The sequence below is a fragment of the Anser anser genome (assembly GCF_964211835.1).
Source record: "Anser anser genome assembly, chromosome: 1".
Lineage (NCBI taxonomy): Eukaryota > Metazoa > Chordata > Aves > Anseriformes > Anatidae > Anser > Anser anser.
Genome location: NC_139720.1, coordinates 196,945,168 through 196,964,516, shown reverse-complemented (window position 1 = coordinate 196,964,516; position 19,349 = coordinate 196,945,168). Strand labels below are relative to the sequence as shown.

Genomic DNA, 19,349 nt, shown 5'->3' with positions numbered 1-19,349 from the left:
TCACTGTGACCTTCAGCCAAATACTAATGTCAGAAAATATTAACTTTGCTAAGTTCATTAGGTATTGAGTGTTTTTCTTGGAAATATTCTCATTTGTAACCTTGTTGGGTATAATTTTATGCTCCAGATTATATGATTTTCACAATGGTCTGGAATCAGACTTTGAGCAACATTCTTAGAAAATGAAAACAGATGTATTTATGTTTTCTTAATTTTGTGACGAATAATTGCAAGTAGCAGAGAAGGAAAAGATGGGCAATCACAGCAAACAGAAATAGATATGTTGTCTGTTTAAACTGCTGCTGGCTCATGTCACCAGATCACCACTTGAGCAAAAAACGAGACAACGTCCTACTGTTCTGTGAGCTACAGGATTTTATGTAACCAGATGCAATGACTGGAATTACACTAATATTAACATGGAGTGTCAGCATTTTACATTACAGGCACGGTATTTTTGTGACTATTGAAACAATACAGGACTAACCTGTAGAACACTGAAGTGTCCACATTGGCAGTCATGGGCCTCACAAGACCTCCAGGGTCACACAGATGACTTTAAATGCCTTCTAAATGATCTTTAAATGATTAATCCTTTAATGATCTTTAAATGCCTTTGAAAAGCTTCTGCAATACTAGAGGGTCCTTGAATGGTTAATAGGCAACAGCTATTCTGAAATAATGTGAAGGACCTCGCAACATCTTTGTTACAGTTCATTCATAATAACAGGCTCCAGACTCCACTAACCATTTTTTGCCTCACAGCAATTCTTAAAATATTCAGAATAATCAGAGTGATTACTCTCCAGCTATGTATGTGTATGATATATGGAATATCAGTGACTTTCACCCTTTTTCATATTCCTGTAAGGAAAAGAATGGTTTAGTTTCTTCGTTAATATTTTGCAGGCCACTAATACATGCTATGAAATGCAGCCTCAACTGTGAAGGGAATAAATGAACTTTCTGAGCCACTGGCAATAAGTTTTGAAAGGTCATGTAGAACTGGTGAGCTCCTGAAGGAACGGAAAAAGGAAAACATGGATTCTGTGTTCCAAAAACTAAGAAGAGCAATTAAGAGAAAAGCAAAGCAAAGTGCCACAAGCCCTTCCCTAGGCCGACCAATGTTAATCCTTTGTTTTCCATTTTACCCTGAGTGCGAACATACCACTCAGGTGTTGAACTGAAGCAGTATCCAAAGAGGAGAACATGTTTGATGAGATTTACAAATCAGTATCTCAAGCTACAGCTGAAATAGTGCCTAAGGCCCCTCCTTTTTGGAATTCCTTTTTTTCTTTTTCCCCCAAACTCGGTCATGTCATTGGTTCTCCTCCCAGCACTGTGCCACCAGTTGCATGGGAAAAACTGCAGGGTGATGAAGAGGAGCAGAAATGAACAGCAAGGGTGGGAAAATGAAAACTGGCTTTGCCAGCACAGGCATCCTGGTAACTGCACTCCACTCTATGTGCTCAGCCCCTCCTCAGCATATTCTCTTAGCAATAGTCCCACTCATAAACAGTAACCAATTCTCTGAGATGGCCTAATTTCCCACATGATTTTTTTTTTTTGAACTGACTTGCCTTTTTCACGTGAAGAAAGGTTAATATGCCCCAAAGGTTTTTTTTTTTTTTTTTCAAGAACATTAGTTGCTCTAATAAAAGTTATTGCTTCTCCTTAGAAACCCTGACTAAAAGTTGAGTCCAATATTTATAATCACCTGACTCAAGAAACATGCAATTTTATTGCAGGAAAATTTGTTTATTTTTAATGATAAAATACCCATGGGATAGTGACCAAACTCAGTTTTGCTGTGACATGAAAGAATAACAGCTTTCTACATCACAATGGCTTTTGGGAAAACAACAAAGAATCTGAAAGTTCACTTGCAATGATGAAAACCACATCCAAGCAGACAATACTTTCTCCATAAGCCAAGTGCTCCACTTGAAATGCTTGACTGTTTTTAACCCATCTACTCTTTGTAAAGAAAGGTCATTTGCAATATACCTAACCAGAACTTCACTTTGTTGGTTAATGTAAACTGGCAAGTATGTCACTACAAGCCACATGTTAGACATAGCTGGCAATTCCTCTCCTTATAAATCTGACTCTGGCTTTTATGAACACTTGCTGAAGTCATGGTGATGAGGCTGTTACTTCATAACTGAATAATGCAGTTTTATGGCTTGTAAATTCTCTGCTCAATGGTTTGATGTGAACTTGCAGAAAACAGGAGACAGAATGGTTGCAGAGGAAGATGCAATAACCTACAATCCTCACTGCCCAGAGGCAACTCCACACTGTCCCTTACTAAAGGCTGAGTCTGCAGAATCACCTAGAGATTTGGAAAATATTTCACTATGCATGACAAAAAAAAAATGCTGAAATGTGTTTTGCCTGTTTTCTGCATTGCTTTGTGAGTAAGAAGAGAGCATACAGAGTTTGTGCTGTGTTTTCATGTTCTAGCTAATCAAATTATGTTTTTCTCCCCAAAGTTATTTCAGTAGACATGAAGTTTTTCAGGTCAGATCTGAGCCTCTGAAATTTCTTTGGTTCATAATAGGAGACAAGGTTCCTGGAAAAATTACCAGCAGAGAAACTAAAAAAAATAAAAAAATAAATGCAAAAAAATAAGCAAATAAACAAAAAAAGTAGGTGCTTTATTGCAAAAGATAAAGGAGAGAGAGAGAGATTGCAACACAGCACTGCAGCACAGCAATGCATGAACCTGAATGAAGTGTTACAGCAGAAGAGAAAGGAGAATGCAGAGAGAAACACAGCAAGGAAAAAAAAAAAAGTATACAGCAAGTACACAGCAAGTATAAAAGTAAACTGTATTTGTATGCTACATGCTAACCCCCAGGGTATTTCAGCGCATACATATTCCCAGATATTGTGACTAAACAAGAGTCTAGAGAAAGCTATTTCTGTCAATTAAAGGCAGATTTTTCTGTCACTAGTGCTGAAGTGGCCATTTTATTCCCTGCCAAGCTACGGATTGCTTTGAAAGAAAAAAGGTTTCTTTTTTATGACAATGACTCTAAACCAGTTACAGCTGTCTAACAAAGCAGATGTGGGACTGCAAAAGTGGAGGAAAGTTCACTGGATCAACTCTAAAAGAAATAATTGCAAGACAATATGCTATTCTGGCATCTGAAGTCAGTGTTCAAATGCTAGCAGCTTTAATGTGGACTCTCCCCTTCCTTCCCAACTGCAAGATCTGCTAACAAATGTACGCACTGTTGAATTGCATTTGCTTGCTCGTGGAATGCATCAACCGTGAGCACACTGCCGTGCTGCTCAGAATTTTAATGCTACTTTATCACAAGAAGAAACAAACACTGTGATCCTTATCATGATGATGTCCTGCCTCTCCCCTCCCATAATTTTCCTCACCTTTTTCATTTCCTGTAGTCAAACTGAATACCTACAAACGGAGAAAACCAGTCTTCCTTTTCTATTTTTCCATTATCTTGTTGGGTATATCCCATATATTATATAGAATACTTATTCACCGTGTGTTGTGGTTTAACCCGGCTGGCAGCTAAACACCACACAGCCGTTCGCTCACCCTCCCCCCTCCCTCTCTGGGATGGGGGGAGAGAAACGGGAAAGTGAAGCCTGTGAGTTGAGATAAAGACGGTTTATTAAGACAGGAAAATAATAATAACAATAATAATAATAATAGTGATAATGGTAATAGTATTAACAATAATAATGTGTAAGAAAACAAGTGATGCACAATGCAATTGCTCACCACCCGCTGACCGATGCCCAGCCTATTCCCGAGCAGCCGGCCCCCCCACCCCGGCCAGCCACCCCTATATATTGTTTAGCATGACGTCAGATGGTATGGAATACCCCTTTGGCCAGTTTGGGTCAGCTGTCCTGGGTCTGTCCCCTCCCAGCTCCTGCTGCACCCCCAGCCTGCTCGCTGGCAGGACAGAGCAAGAAGCCGAAAAGTCCTTGGCCTGGTGTAAACACTGCTCTGCAACAATTAAAACATCAGCATGTTATCAGCGCTCTTCTCATCCTAATCCAAAACATAGCACCCTACCAGCTACTATGAGCTACTTAACTCTGTCCTAACTGGAACCAGGACACCGTGTAATCAGAGTACTTATTCACAGTCAACACTCTAGTTGCTAGAGCTCAAGGGAACATATTTGAGCTATCTTTAAATTAGCTATCTCGGTATTGATAGCAGGGTAGCTATCATAACACACTGCACAGCACAGCGTGCTGAATATCGCAGCTGCTTGAAAGGTACTACAGGTATTTCTAGGAGAGCTGCAATGTCAGCAGCATTTGCAATGAGGGCTTCTTTGCATATTTATTTTAACTATCACAAGTTCAGAAATGAAGAAGGGAGGATAATGAAATAGAGAAAGAGGCTTGAAAAACAACATGAATCAACCGAACAAAGGAAAAAACCACCTCACTTCCTTCAGCTCTTAGGTTATTAAGGTTATTGAGTAGTGTTATTTACCAAGTTACCGTATAGAACAATCTTTTTTGGCCTAGATATCTTCATGTTGAGGTCAAGGGCAAAACAAACAATAAAAACCATAAATAAATTAAAAAAAAACAGAATGAATGGGAGGAGGCTTTCAGCTGTAGAAACTTCCCAGAGCTTAAAGTTGCATATAACTGTGAGGACAAACACTATGAACTTTGGGAAGTCACTACTTTGACTAAAGCTTAGGACACTGAAAGAAGCTAAATTTGCAGTTGTGCAACGGACTCTTACATGTTTGCTGAAATTTTCTTGTAAGAAAGAAAGAAAACCATACAATTACTTTTGGGTGAGAGGTGGATATAGTCCTGGTCAGTAGGATGGATGGACAGTGGTCCTTAGGCATGACGCATGAGCTGCATCTAACCATCCTCCTTTTTTCTTCAAGATAAGGACACAAGGTCATTTCAAAGTAATTAGTGCTGGGAAATTGCCCACATTTGCAATACATCAGGCATGACATACACAACATAAGTAAGATCAACAAAAGGACAACACAACTTACAAAACCAACTTTGAACTCTCTTAGTGGTCAGCCTTGGTTGACTTACACCAAGCAACCCAATGTTCTGGATCAGAGATCTTGATGCAAGGGGTTATATATAGATAGATGAGCAGTCAGTCAGTTCTTTTACCTCCTGTTTTGAGATTTATGATGTATATACAAACCTTAAAGAAACATCCCCTCTGACACTTTGTCAATATTTCATGCACTTAATCTTCATTTTCACCCATATTTTTTGCTTAGTCAGGATAGATATATATGATCAATATATTCTGAAGCCAAGAGTCACCAGAATACATTTAAAAAGATCTGGAAGAACTGAACAATAACGACACACAAAAAAGGACTTTGAATTATATTCCAAACTTGCATAAAGCCTTCAAATTTGTATGAATCTACAGTAAACTGAGCCTTCTCTCATTCCAGTGGATTACTGCATGTCAGAGGTCTTATACTACCCACAAAGAGATATGGAATAAAAACGAGACCAAAAGTCAAAGTCTATCAAAAAAGATTTAGTTTACAAAAGAAATAGTGCTATAAATACCCACAAAAAGCATTCCTGGCAAGTACTCACCAGAGGGAGTGTCAGAGATCTAGAAAGAGATACTAAAAATGAATGCTGAAGCTTAATTTTCTAAGAGATATCAGATTTTTTAGTATTTGTAGCCTCTAGAGACAGAAAGTGAATTCGATCATGTAAAAAGATTGTCATCAAAAGCTTGGATAGTCATAAAAATGCTCTTGGGGAAAGGGATGATATTGAATAACATAAATGTTTAGTGTTGTACACTAAAGCCCACACAGCTACTTATCAATTAAAAAAAATTACTTACCTGTACATATCCTGGGGCAAATATTGTCCCCAGCTACAGCAAGGGCACTCAACAGATGTCCATGGGTTGAAGCAGATGCAGAAAAGAGCAGGATTATGTCATTTAGTGTAACCCATCATTTATGAACCTTGCTAACAACTCCCACTTGTAATGAAAGAAATAAACGGAAAAATCTAAATAGGCTGTTACTGGTTAACTTTTCATAAAAAAATATATTTCCCTTTTGGAGAAACTACTTTTTTTTTTTTTTTTTAACTAATGCAGCATATTCATGGGTGACTATCTATGTCCCCAGAGAACAGTAACATTAGAAATAATTATGAACCATCTTAATTAATTAAAGCTGTTTTTCCACCCACTTAAGTTTTTAATCTATTGCTGCGCTAGCCAACTGAGAATTGACACACTGACAGTAAGGAACTGATTATATCACCACTGGCATTTTGTGTAAGAGCTAAGAGCCAAACACTGACTTGTCCTTGGGAAAGAACACAGTTCTAGGAAAGAAAATGCAACTAAACCTGGTAAAAGCAACATCAGATGTGAAATTCCAGACATTTCTGTACTGATGTCTCTTCCCAAAGCGAGATTTCAGGAAGACATATGCCCATACTTGTACAGCTAACAGGTCAGAATGAGATCAATGTGGCAGACACATGCAAATGTCAACTGACTCAACCTAACCTCCCTGCAACATGAGGGTATTAAAATATGATTTCCACAACATCCTTAATTTTGGCATATCTTTAAAAACTCTTTTCAGAAAGAATGGTGCTTCCATACAATGCATTCAAAGTCCCACTGTTTCCACACAATGTTGATAATTTTGGCAAGGAGTAACTATATTGTGCTATTGCAGGTGCCACAGCACAGAATTATATGAATATAGCCACAGCATAGAATTATATGATAACACTTAGTGGATCAGAAGAGTGTTCATGCAGTGCCATCTACAACAGCAGAGCACATCACTGTATAAATCTCCTGGACCATGATTTGCAGGGAATGGTAATGTGAACTTTCATTCAAGACACAAAAAAGTGAATGCAATAAATCAAATCTACCAATAGCTCAAGAAAGTTCAACTTATTTCACAGGTAAGCTTTAAAACTCCTGCTATTGAGAGTTTTTAAATTGTGTACAGCTCTGCTGGACCTGTTACAGCTTTGCTAGACCTGATATTCATAAACAAGGAAGAACTGATGTTGCAAAAGAAATTATGCACTTCACTCGTAAGAGAGAAGCAGCAATATATTTATAGATGAAAATAGTGATTTAACAGGGCTTAAGTGTGAATGAGACAGTGATTTAACAAAGCTCTAATGGTAACTGTGACATTGACCAGATTTGTGATGGCAAAGACACTTGATTATTTACTGCATAGAGGACAGGGTCAGACTAAAAGCATCAGAGAGACCCTCATGTTGAGTCATGAGGTTCCAAATGGAGTCCCTTTTGCCATCCAAACTCTGAGGAATCTAGATTGGACCAGACTTTATCCCAATCCCAGATTTAACAGTTTATGCCTGAAGGATTATATTCACAACCAATACTTTTGCCCAGTGGGCAAAAGCTGAGATACACGGGAATTCATTTAAATAATTATTTATTTATTACCCTTAAGGATGGTCAAAAACTGGGAAAAGTTTCCCCCAGAAGTTGTGGGGTCTCCATTCTTAGGGATATTCAAAATCTGATTAGGCATGTCCTTCAGTAACCAGCTGTAGATGGCCATGATTTGAGCAGGGGGGGTGGACAAAATGATCTACAGAGGTGTCTTCCTAACTCAGATGTTCAGTGAGTCTGTGACTCCATGAGTCTCTTTTTCCTAGTATCCTGATACTTTGCTTCCTACAGTGTGAAAGTACATGGTATTTCAGGAGCACAGCAAAAAATACATATGTGCTTGCACATAAGCACAGTCAGTAGAGTAGTGGATGCCTTTACAGTCATGCCTTACTGTGCATTTCAAACTGCATAGAAGTTGTACCATAACCTCTGTTCTTTGGCCAGTGTGGAGGATTGATGATGTCTGTACACAACAAAAAAGCAGCTATCCCTTGTGCAGCATTTTTTAATCAAAGAAAAAGAATAAAAGAGCAATGTGCATGCGGCATGTACCAGGAATGTTGGAAAGCAAAGTGCCAGTGAGCAAACCACATCTGTACTGCTGGTATATCATTTTACACTATTCATAGCTGGAATGTGCTAAACAGCATGGCCCAATTGGCAGCCAGCAAGTCAACTCCAGTGCCTCCATTCAGCCAGCTGCTTTTTTCCTGGGCAGCACAAAGAATGGCTGTCTGAGCAGCCAAATGCCTCCTCCAGTGCCGGCTCGCAGGCCTGGGGGCCATGCTGGCTGGCTCCAAGGAGCAGATGGGAGGAGGTTGCTGCTCCTGGGGGGGGGGGGAGGGACAAAGAAGAAGGAGGGGGTGAGCTGCAGCTGCTGGGGGAGAGATGTCTACCTAAGTAGAGAAAAGGTGGGAGCAAGCTGCTGCTGCCCTGGGGTGGTGGGGAAGGCAGCTGCTTGTGTAGGGAGGGTGAAGGTAGGCAGGTGCTGTTAGACTAGTGGGTGGTCTTTAAGGTGGAGGGATGGGGGGATCCCTCTCAGGAATACAGCAGAATGAATCGAGCTGCTAAAATCACTCTGCACAAGTGCATATCTGCAAACTCCTCCTGTTCCTAATGTCGCAGTCCTACACTACCACATTCCCCACCTTCCCCTTCTGGTTATGAGCACTCTGCCCCTCTGCCCAGGCACAATGCACTGATGCTCTGACACCTGCACATCTGCAGCCACCCTGCAGTGCCATCATTCATTCAGTGAGACTGCACGGACGGAGCTACCAATCTGGCAAACCTCTCCCAAACCTTCACGTTCCTTCCTCAAGTACTTCGACACATGATATTGTTTAAGCATCACTTTAAGTGAATCCTATAAACAGGAAGAATCCTATAAACTGGACGAAGAGGTGTTAGCTTATTGTCTACAGATAGACTATTAGTACTTTTACAGGCAGCCTCCTGTCTTCTCAGGTTAATTTTTACAGGCTAATTTTATTTTATTGTGTTGCTTCTCTACACAAAATTGTGATGCAGTTTTTCACAGATATATGCAAATATGTCTATGTGCATAAATATATGCAACATGAGACAGGAGAGACAGTGTCAGGATCTCTATTAAAAAATGGTTTGTGACTTGGCTGACGCAAGAGAGAACATGTTGGACACTCCCAGTTAGAGAGAAATGTATCTGATGCACAGATTTGATATACTCACTGTACCATAACTGCACACATATAGAAACTACTGTGTTAGCTTTTCTGCTCCTAGGCAGGAAAAAATGTATAATATTGTTTCAAAACCAAGGGCAAACTCCAGACCCTAAATCCAACTTGCTTATAAGACAGGCTCACAAACCTAATTCCCTACCGAGTCTGAAGTGAGTTGCCCATCTGCTCTTCTCAATTGGAGATGTATTTCCACAATGATAAAGAGCTGCTTGAAAAACTTTAAGGGACTGTAACTTAGAACAATATAAATGAAGACAACCTATATCAGAAAAGTCACTTCAAAGAATGTGCATTTCTGATAACAAACCAAAAGGCCTGCCTGAGATGTGAATATCCTTTCCAGCTAGTGGCCCCATATTAGCATCACTAATCCCCTAGGATCCACAGCTGCAGTGAGTATATTCTACCCTGCAGGGAAATTACACATCTCTAGCAGCTGCAAGATGCCAGACAGATGGTGAATTAATGCCACACACTAAAGAAGTTGAGCACTTTGTGGCTATCTGTCTTGTTTCATGGGACAAACGGTATGACGGAAAGGGTGATGTAGCCTCAGCTGTCAGAAAGGGGAGAGTCCACTCAGGAGGTGTCTGAAAACAGCTGGGAAACCTCCCCACACTTTCTATCTTATGATAAGCCAGCAATAAAACAATACTTAATAAAACAATACTTAATAAACTAAGTACACAGATTTAGTTTGGATCTTCCTTCCACTGACCCCTGCAGTACTGTACAATGATGGGAAAGTGTCATGATATTGACTTTACATGTGGGGAACAGCATGTTCATTGGCAGTGATGGAAACAAAATCCAAAGCCTCAGCCTTGGATTTGTGGTAATCCATCAAGTTTTACCAGAAATGTCACTGCAGCCAAATTTCACTCAGGTTTTTTCACTCAGGTTTTCTGACCACTATACACCATCTCTTTGTATATTCCTTTTTTTTTTTTTTTTTTTTTGATGCAGCAAGAGCTGTTCCCGAGGATTCCTCTTAGCAATACCAATATCTTTGTTGCAAACACAGTCACTTCATGCCAGGGAAACAAAGGTCAACTCTACACTTTTGAACTTAAGAGTCCTACAGTGGATATAGAGAAAGCCAAACGACATGAGAAGAATAACCTGAAATTTAAAACAACAATCTGTGAAAATTGATTAACTGCTTGCGTTTGTATTTAAACTGGCAACATGCACAAGAAGCAATGCAACCTTTCTCCATTATAACCTCCTAGCATGCTATTTCCCAGATCCATTGGGATCAATTCTAGGAGCACAAAGATAATACAGTGCCCATAATCATTCAAGTTGAAGCTTCTAAGGTGAGGCACAGGATAACTGAGCATGAGGTAGCATCACTCCCATTGTTTTCAATCTTTTCAATCTTACAAAATATTTATTACCTTTTTCTATTCCAGCACTAACTTCTGCTGGAAGTCTTCTCTCACGACTGACTCTCTGACCTCGTCTCTGACCCTCTAAAAATCTGCTCACAGCTTTCCATTCCCTGGCTCCACCACATTAACGATTCTGTCTTCACATTTCCATACAGCTTAGTCACAGCCGCAGCACAGCTCTAAGCCCTTTTGCTTTCCTGAGCTTTGTGAATCTGTATGTCTGCCTACTGTCACTTTCTTCCTTCCTGGAGTCATTACAGTCTTTTAACACAATTTCTCTCAGGCAAAATGTTCACAGAAAGGCCATGGAACTATTGCTTGAATAAGAAATTTGCAAAGAGCTCCAGGTTTGGCTCAATGAGGTTATACACCTCAGGAGGAGACAAGTTTATTGACTAAGGCAAGGTCCAAAAACACTAAGCTTAATTACACAGTAAGATATCTCTTGAATAACTTTCTAAGAGGGACACTGCCTTCTCTTGTGACCATAAGCAACCAGCACCAGTTCTCTTTTTACTCCAAACATAAAATCAAACCCAACACAAACAAACCAAAAATGCAACAGGTCAGAAATTGTTCTGAATGACACCAATGCCCATGAAGATACGTACAGTCCTGCCTTTGAGCAACCCAGAATAACATACTGTCAGCAAGAGCTAATTCATTTCAGGTCACCACAGTGGCTATAAGAAGGTGGCAGGGATCAGTCCTTACAGAGGGCAGCTCCACTCTGTATCTGGCCAGTGCCTGGGGCAGGGCCACCATTCATCCCCACTGGAAAAAGCAGCAGTGTTCACCACCAACATTCGTCATGGTCAGAGGTGAAGAGCAACTCTTGGAAGATGGAAGGATGCACATGTGACAATGGCTTCATCTGGTCAGTCAGCACTATACGCCAGCACTATACACAAGCAAATACAGTGTGCATGCCACGGGCTGTTTAATAGCCACATTAAAGGGACAACATGCACCTCAGTGATAGATGGCTCAAAAAAAGCTCATGCATAAAATTAGAAACAATCTGTAGAACTGTAATTTCCATTCTCTCAGGGAATTGAAAGGAGGGTGATTATTATAGCAGCAATTACTATGGCTGCTATATCCAAAGGTCAACCTGCAATTGCATTACCTCCACCCCTCAATACATACACACATAACAAAGACCAAACCATTCACATTTCAAGAGCTTGTAACTCCCTCAGATGTGTCATGTAGTACACAAATCAGAGGCCAGAAGCACCCACTTGCCATAGTAAAACTAGCATGTCTTTTTGTAGGTATATTTGAAGTTGAGGTGGTCTAATAAAACCTGGATACGTTTTCATGTCAGCTTGTTTCACACACTTCAACAAAATAGCTTTCCCTTTTTCTTATAGAGAAATTTTGAACCCTATTAACCTTATCTCTGTTGTATCAGAAACATGACCACAGCAGCATTATTTTCCTGAGCAGGAACCAGAGAATGGACCTGTGACTGGGTCCTGTGAAAGGATCCTGTGATCCTTTCTTTGATTCTTTCAGTCTGATATATCCCAGTAGATTTGCAGAATAAAACCAAATACAAACCACATTCTTTTAGGATTTAAATGTATATTGCTACAACAGTAAAGGAGAATCGCCTTAATGAAAAGTAGACTGGCATTGTCCCTTTAAGATTGCAAAAGCTACTTCTGAAATAACAGCAATAATACCTATTGGTTTCAAGACACTTTTAAAATTGCTAAATATTTTGTGATTGTGTTCAGAGAAAACTGAATTATCTTCTTTCATATAACAACTTCACCTTCTAAAAAATATCCTCAATAAGGAAATGATATACTAGTTCAATATGATGCTCAACTATGATGCCCCACAAGAATGTAAGTGAAATTCTGGGTGATAAACACTGTAATATTGAACATTATATGAGACTGAAGAAGAAAATAAGGAAATCTTCAGTGCATTAAAAGCAATTACCAACTAAACTAAGATCAATGACATGACAAACTACAACACTGGAATGCTTCTGCTTGCTTGAACTGTCATCTGCTCTCAAGCTTCAGACAGAAACCCGAGTTAGAGCTTCTGAATTTCATGACCTTCTACTACAATTTGCTTAGTCTACACCAAAGGCTTGTAGATAAATATATCTGTCAAGTTACTTTGATGGCATAAACCTAGTCTGGACTTGTTGCAATGCATTTCATTAAACAGGAACAATATACCACAGGTAATGCAGTGAGATTATCTCAACCTAAAATGTGCATTTACTCTTGACCCCAAACAGTATTTTTTTTCAATATAGTTCCTGGACAGGATAGTTTTAGTTAGGTCATTACATAAAACTACAGGAAAGTAAGTCTTGATTTTCTCTTTAGAAGATCTAGTATCAAGCAAACCATAGAGGCCTAATAAAGAACTGACTTTGGTGGTGTTAGCAGATATTTTGGCAGGAAAAAAAAAAAAAAAAGCAAGAACAAGTCAGAAATTACTTCTGAAGCTTTCTACAAACTAAGCTGGATGACGTTTGCTACTAAGTCAAACCTACAAAATTTATACATGATGAATTTTTCTAAATGGCTGGGTAATGGAGAGGAGAATGGTCTGATAATGCTAGCTCAACCTGCCTTTGTCTCAGCAATGCCCATATTCTCACCAGTGAAATCAAAGATCATCCAGATGGTCTCTAAGGCTCCTTCCAACCTGGGCTTTTCTATGATGCTATGATCCTGCTGCAGAAGAAAGAAAACATGTTGGTGGATGGATTGGAGGGGCCTTTTTAATACTGACTATAGACATTCAGGAAAAAAAAAATCAGAGTAGTTTGGTCTATGCAAAACCCTTCTAAATAAATTAAGAGTAAGAAAAACCACAAGAATCATAACCCAGTGTTATTACCACCTCCAAGATACTTGCTGCATAACCCAGAAGGACTCAATTTCTTCAGAGGATGAAATCCCACCATCTCCAAATCCACTGAAAAGCTCAATACCAAATTATGTATTTAATGCATTTTATAATGTTATCTGTGCAGGAAGATATTCCATAACACAAAAACAACTGAATAAGAACATCCTGGCCTGAAATTTCAGTCACAGTAGGTCTGTTTAAGGACATATCCATGACATTCCTGTGCCCAACACAACCATAGTACTGTAAAATCTTTAACACATGTATGGACACAAAACTCCAATAAGGCAAGGGAGTATTACTGGAAGAAAAGATTCAGGTCTGTGCAAAAGAGGGATGTTACTGATTCACGTGGCATTGTTGCATACTCTTGAAAGAAGAAAATCCTCCAACAGTCTAAAAATACTGGACGTTATTAACATCATACAGAGGAGAACTGAAATGCAGAAAGAGTGTAAGACCAGTAAGGATTGCAATGGAAGTTGTAGGGAAAACAGGATTTTAACATGTTCTTTTCCTAGCGGCGATCAGCCTTTTCTCTTCCACTCTTCTTATTCATACTAGTTATTTACTACCTTCAAACCTACTCTAGGCTTCATTTGCCATCTATGTAAGACCTACAGCAAACTGTTATTACAGAACTAGTACAGGCCTGATAGCCCTGTAATTATACGTTTAACATGAAAATTATATTAACATTCCTCATATCAGGAATGCAAGTCTCCTGACATTTTCGGTGAGGAAGGAGAAAGAACCCATAGGCAATTAATATGGAGCCATATTTTGATTTCCAGTGAATGCCTGGCATCTTTAGCCTTATCATTACTGAATCTACACTACGAAAGAACAGTAAGTTCTCACATTAGTTAGTTACAGACAACTGCCCAAATGCTGACTAAGATGGGTACTTTGTCTCAACTGTAAAAAGCTATGGCAAAAGCTAGCTCATTTTTTAAAATTATCCACATATTTGAATAGCATGGTTATATGTTAAGGATAAAAGAAAAATGTACTGTGGTTGAAGTCTGGCATGTGTTTGAGAATGTAAAACAGAACACTCCTGCAGCGGAGACATTGGCAGAGTCTCAGTTATAATATGTAAGTTAGTTCCACTATAATATAATGCAGATACTTCAAATATTTCAAACATTTAGAATTTTTGTACAATCACGATGCCTTTGAAAATCCCCCATATTAGCCAGATATCATCTAGCGCACGCTTTTACATGTGGTTACACAATTTCAGACTCCAGTAAGAGTCAATTTTTACTACCCTATATCTAATACAGGTTTGCCTTCAAAAGAAGATAAACATACAATTTCAGTCTGTAACTCCTCTCTTCCTCATGATAAAAGCAACTTAGTGCATTTTTTCCAATTAAATGGGAAATATTTATTTTAATAAAATACCATGTAAATAATGCTTTCTAAATGTGTAAATTCCACAAATTAGGTACTACTGTACACAGGAATTTTGCTTCAGAATAACAATTTAGCACAGTAGGTGCAATTTCTTCTTGAGCATAGCTAACCATTAAAGAAACACTAACTTTTACTACAAAAATAGCAATGCACTTTATATGTATTTCCTATGTAAAAATGGGACAAAAAATCTTGAACTTGAAGCAACCCAAACTTAATGATAACATTTCTCCCTTTCCATATTAAGTGACTATTTTACAAATAAAACCACTTGGAAATTACCAGGGTTAAAAAAAGGAAATAATAATAATAAAAAAAGAATATGTTTAATATGTTTGCTTAGCACTTGATGAAACCCAATGGAAATCTGTTTTTCTATGTCTGAAATAGGACAGTGGTTTGTTCTCTAACAGTGTAAAGAAGCATCTAAATCATTGCTCTAAAACACACATACAGCCATAATCTCACACCCAGAGCTTTATCCTTTCCATTTTACAAAGAATCATGGCCCTGCTTTAGTCATAAGAAATCAAGCATCAAGTTGAAGCTTCCTGCACTGTCACCTGAGCACCAGAAACACCCAGTGGTCCACTTACCAGGGATACCTCGTGAAGGACTGAAGAACTGTCTTACAGAGATGCATAGCTCTTTCCATTGATGGTGGATGAAGTTTACAGAAGTTTTCCCTAGGCTAGATGCTTAACTAAAATCTCCAGAGCTGGGTGTATCCCAGTCTGACCAGGAAAGAGATCTAGCACTTATTACAAAGGAACCTTGAAGCACAACAGCGAGGTAGGGCTGGGTGATGGATGTCCCAGGGTGGTCACTGGAAATGACCACCATGGGAATGGACCAGCCATATGGGAACATCTGCATCTTGGACTTCTTAGAATCAGAGATGGCTCAGGAACAGTTCCATAATTGTGTAAGGAAAGCCATGGAGCAGGGTGGGTACAACAGCCACCCAGTAAAAAAGGTGTGCATAGTCCTCAAAACCAACCCTTACCTCTTGAGCAGGTTCCATCATTTCCTGCTTATCCAAAACAGCTTTACTGTGTTTCCTCTCTGCTATCTGTTTCTTCTCCCAATGTGAAATTCCCAATGTGAAAAAATATGTGAAAAAAAACAAAATGTGAAAAAATATGTGAAAAAAAACAAAATGTGAACAACAAACTGATTGACCCAATTGTGTTGTAGGTAATGGAACTAAATGATACTAATATAATCCTGCAGCTTCCTCTGTTCCTAAATAACCTTAATTCATATGATATCAGTGAGGCTGCTCACTTACAGTATGAGTTATTCAAATGAATAAAGGTCACTTACTTGACCCCAAGTGCAAAAGAAGAGGCCTATTTAATAGGGACAACTATTTTAGCCAACTCAGGCTGTGAGAGCCCTGTGATCAGGTTATTAGAGGACTGGAAAATGCCTTGCACCTCTTTCTTATATCTGAGTATACACATATTAAGCTATACATATTTAAACAAGAAAAACTAAAGACACTCTGTTTGTTCCAACTAATAACTGAGATGTGAAGACTCTCTCACTTCATGAACATAATGAAAAATAAACAAGAGTCATAACATATATATTTCTGAGAACAAACCATGGTTGTTCATAGAGCTTTCAAATGGTCTGGCAGTCCCTTCTGCCTACAGTCAGGCTGTAATTGCTGCCTCTCAGCTGGAGTGAACCTCCAGTCTGGTGCCTGACCTTGTGGTCACCCCTACTTTCATCTTGCATACGGGCTTAGCAGACAAGAAGGCTTTTTAAAATCTGTGCCTAACGCATTTTGGCAAAGTACCACAACTTGATACTCTTTTCCTTTTGACAGGCTGCTTGTAACTCTGGCCACTTCCGTAGCTTCAGTCGATGCAGCGATCTAGTATCATCCAGGGACTGAAACATGCAAGGGGTATGCTCCTTAAAAAAATTCAAAATAAGCCTTCTGCAGGCCAAAGGAAATTCACCCCCTGCCCTTCAGCTGAGGTGTCCTTATTCTTGGTCTCACTGGGCTTCAGTCTGGAGGCAGAGCTTGGCTCCATGTGTCAGAGGAGAAGCTGCCAGACCCCAACGAGGTTTGGGTCTGGCACAGGCTCCAGCACAGACCTCAGCAACAGGCATGATGTCTCAGACATTGACAGAGGTGGAAAGGCTAGAGCTTTCACAGCAAATGAGAGGAGGAAGACAGAAGTTTTGCAGCTGAACAGATTTGAGACATGTTTTGGCCACTGATTCCTCGTAGGCTTGGAAACAGAAAGATGATCAGTATGGTCTCTCAACAAGAAAAGCCACAAGAAAATCAACATAATGATAGAGAGGAATGTAAGTTCTTGCAAAGAGCCATGATTTTTAAGTAACAAAATCCAGCAAAAGAAGGTGAAGCTGCCACTTTTTTGGTTGCTGAAGCTTTCTTGTCAGAAAGACTGCACTGGATAATTTGTGTCATGTAACGACACTGACCCAAAATTTTAACTGAGGGGAATGGACCACTCCTGCCCTCTCCTCTCAGTTTGAATTTAAGGTAGGTACCAGTTCAAAGCCACACAGAGAACTTTCTTTATTGTCCCCACCAAAGAAGCAGGAAATAAAAAATAAAGAAAAAAAAGATGTTAGATTACCCTAGGTAGTGTTCATTCAAGTATTGTGATCTAAACCAGAGTTACCTTGTCTACACATGCCACCTCAAGTTTTCTTCTGTAACCAGCAAAGACAGGCTCCCCTGGAAAGGAGTTCATTCTCTGTGCATCTTAGAATGGGATGCATTTATGCATAGGTGGACCAAGTTGGATAATGTAAATTCCCTTGTAAGTGTGTCATTTTTCATGCAGCTTCTTCCCTAAACAACTTCAAGACAACCGCAAGGACCAAAACAGCTAGTGAAACGAAGCTAAACTAAAAAATGGTCTGCGTCAGTTTAGGGCAACTTGTGGCTTCAGCTGAGCTCATGGATTCCTCTATCAGCCCAACAGTGAATGCAAGCTTGCACACTCAATTTTATGGTGGGATCTGCAGTGGCAATATGACAAAGCTACTGAATTCTTGGCCCGTGCCAGTTTTGTGCCAGGGAATTGCTCTCCTTGCCCCACAAGAGCTTGTTTATGGCACTTCTATACTGACAGGAGAGCATACGCAGCCTGTGTCAGGGATGAGAATCAGCTGCTGTAACTTGCTGTGCTCAAATGCTGTAAGGCAGCTGGCTTCAGCTCTTTTGAATGAAGCAAAGTGATGAGATGAGAGCCAGAGGGGAAATGCAGTACTTTAGGAGCTCCTTATAGCCCCTCTCCTCTGCTCCCTTGATCCTCATTAAACACTTGCTCAGTCCATCAAACTTACTCAACTATTGTTTTCCCAGCTCAGCTGTTTTGCGGTGACTGTGACAACACATCCATTCCTGGCATCTGGGATCCTCAGCAACAAATTGCAGAAGAAAGAATGCAACACAGTACAAAAGGAAGTAAAAGAGGAAGAAATGGCAGAAGACTTGGTGAAATCCAGGCTATAGAACACAAGACAGAAACTCCCTCTTCCATGTTCATGAATGAAGGAGAAAGGATAGAAAACCACTTTGAAAGGGCATCTTGCTGCTGATTGCTTTGTAGATTACACACAGGAGGACTCTGAGAAGTAGTTTTGATGTGCTACAGGAAAAAGTGAACTAGGGATGCAACAGAATTCCTGAAACAGAAACATTTAAAAGACTCTCAAAGGTTGGTTGAAGTTGTTTGTGGATATTGCAAATTAAGTAGGAGACGGTATCATGGACATGCATGGGGCAGACAGCCCAGAACACCTCATTTCTATCTATTGCCCCCCTCAGACTCTTCCTAGGAAAGAGTACAGTGAAGACAAGACCTAAACGACAAAGCCTTTTCAAAAGCTTCATCTCTCTGTGGTTTAAGAACTATAATCCGATGGACCCCAACTCTCCAGGATGCCTCTTGGCCACCTGCAGGTGGGTGAGAATTGATTAAAAAAAAAAAAAAAAAGACCAAATAGAAGTCATACATTATTTGTTCAAATTAGGCTATTGAACTTGTATGCGTCTGTATATATATTTTCTTTAAATTACATTGAAAACAATGGTATCTATTAAAACAAAATATTAATACCATTTTACTTATAATGAGTAATTGAAACAGAACATGCTTGTCAAAGTTTTAAAACAAGTCAAATAACTAAAGTGGTTTATTAGTAACAAGTTAAATGGAAGACAGTGGTTAAGCACCTGCAATAAAGAGTGCGAAAAAAGATTCTGACAGCACTAGTCTCTTCTGCAAATACAGAGATAATGTATCTTTCTTGACAGTTTATTTAAATATTTTTGGTTCACTGAATAATTCATTCCAAGCTGAAACCAACTACGAGTTGAGAAAAAAAAACAAACCAAAAACTTCAGACAGCTTGCTTTCTAATTTCATTTTGTGAATAAAAACACAGGGTGAGAGGATGAGCACTGTAGTTCTAAAGCCTTGAAGACAGTTATCAGAA

The 19,349-nt window shown here is 39.4% G+C and overlaps 1 protein-coding gene and 1 long non-coding RNA gene across 9 annotated transcripts in view; one reads left to right on the top strand and one right to left on the bottom strand.

The window, feature by feature from the left end:
- Positions 1–19,349, bottom strand: part of PDGFD (platelet derived growth factor D) — a 145,479-nt gene that overhangs the window by 91,038 nt on the left and 35,092 nt on the right. The gene's annotated exons all lie outside the window — the stretch shown is intronic.
- Positions 4,108–19,349, top strand: part of LOC310893103 — a 37,920-nt gene continuing 22,678 nt past the window's right edge. Inside the window, exons 1-2 of one of the 2 annotated variants that reach the window (XR_014578712.1) lie at positions 4,108–18,568; positions 18,679–18,813. This is a non-coding gene — a long non-coding RNA (uncharacterized lncRNA). Of the gene's footprint in view, positions 18,814–19,349 lie in introns of both variants that reach the window. The other variant, XR_014578713.1, reaches the window with a different exon arrangement.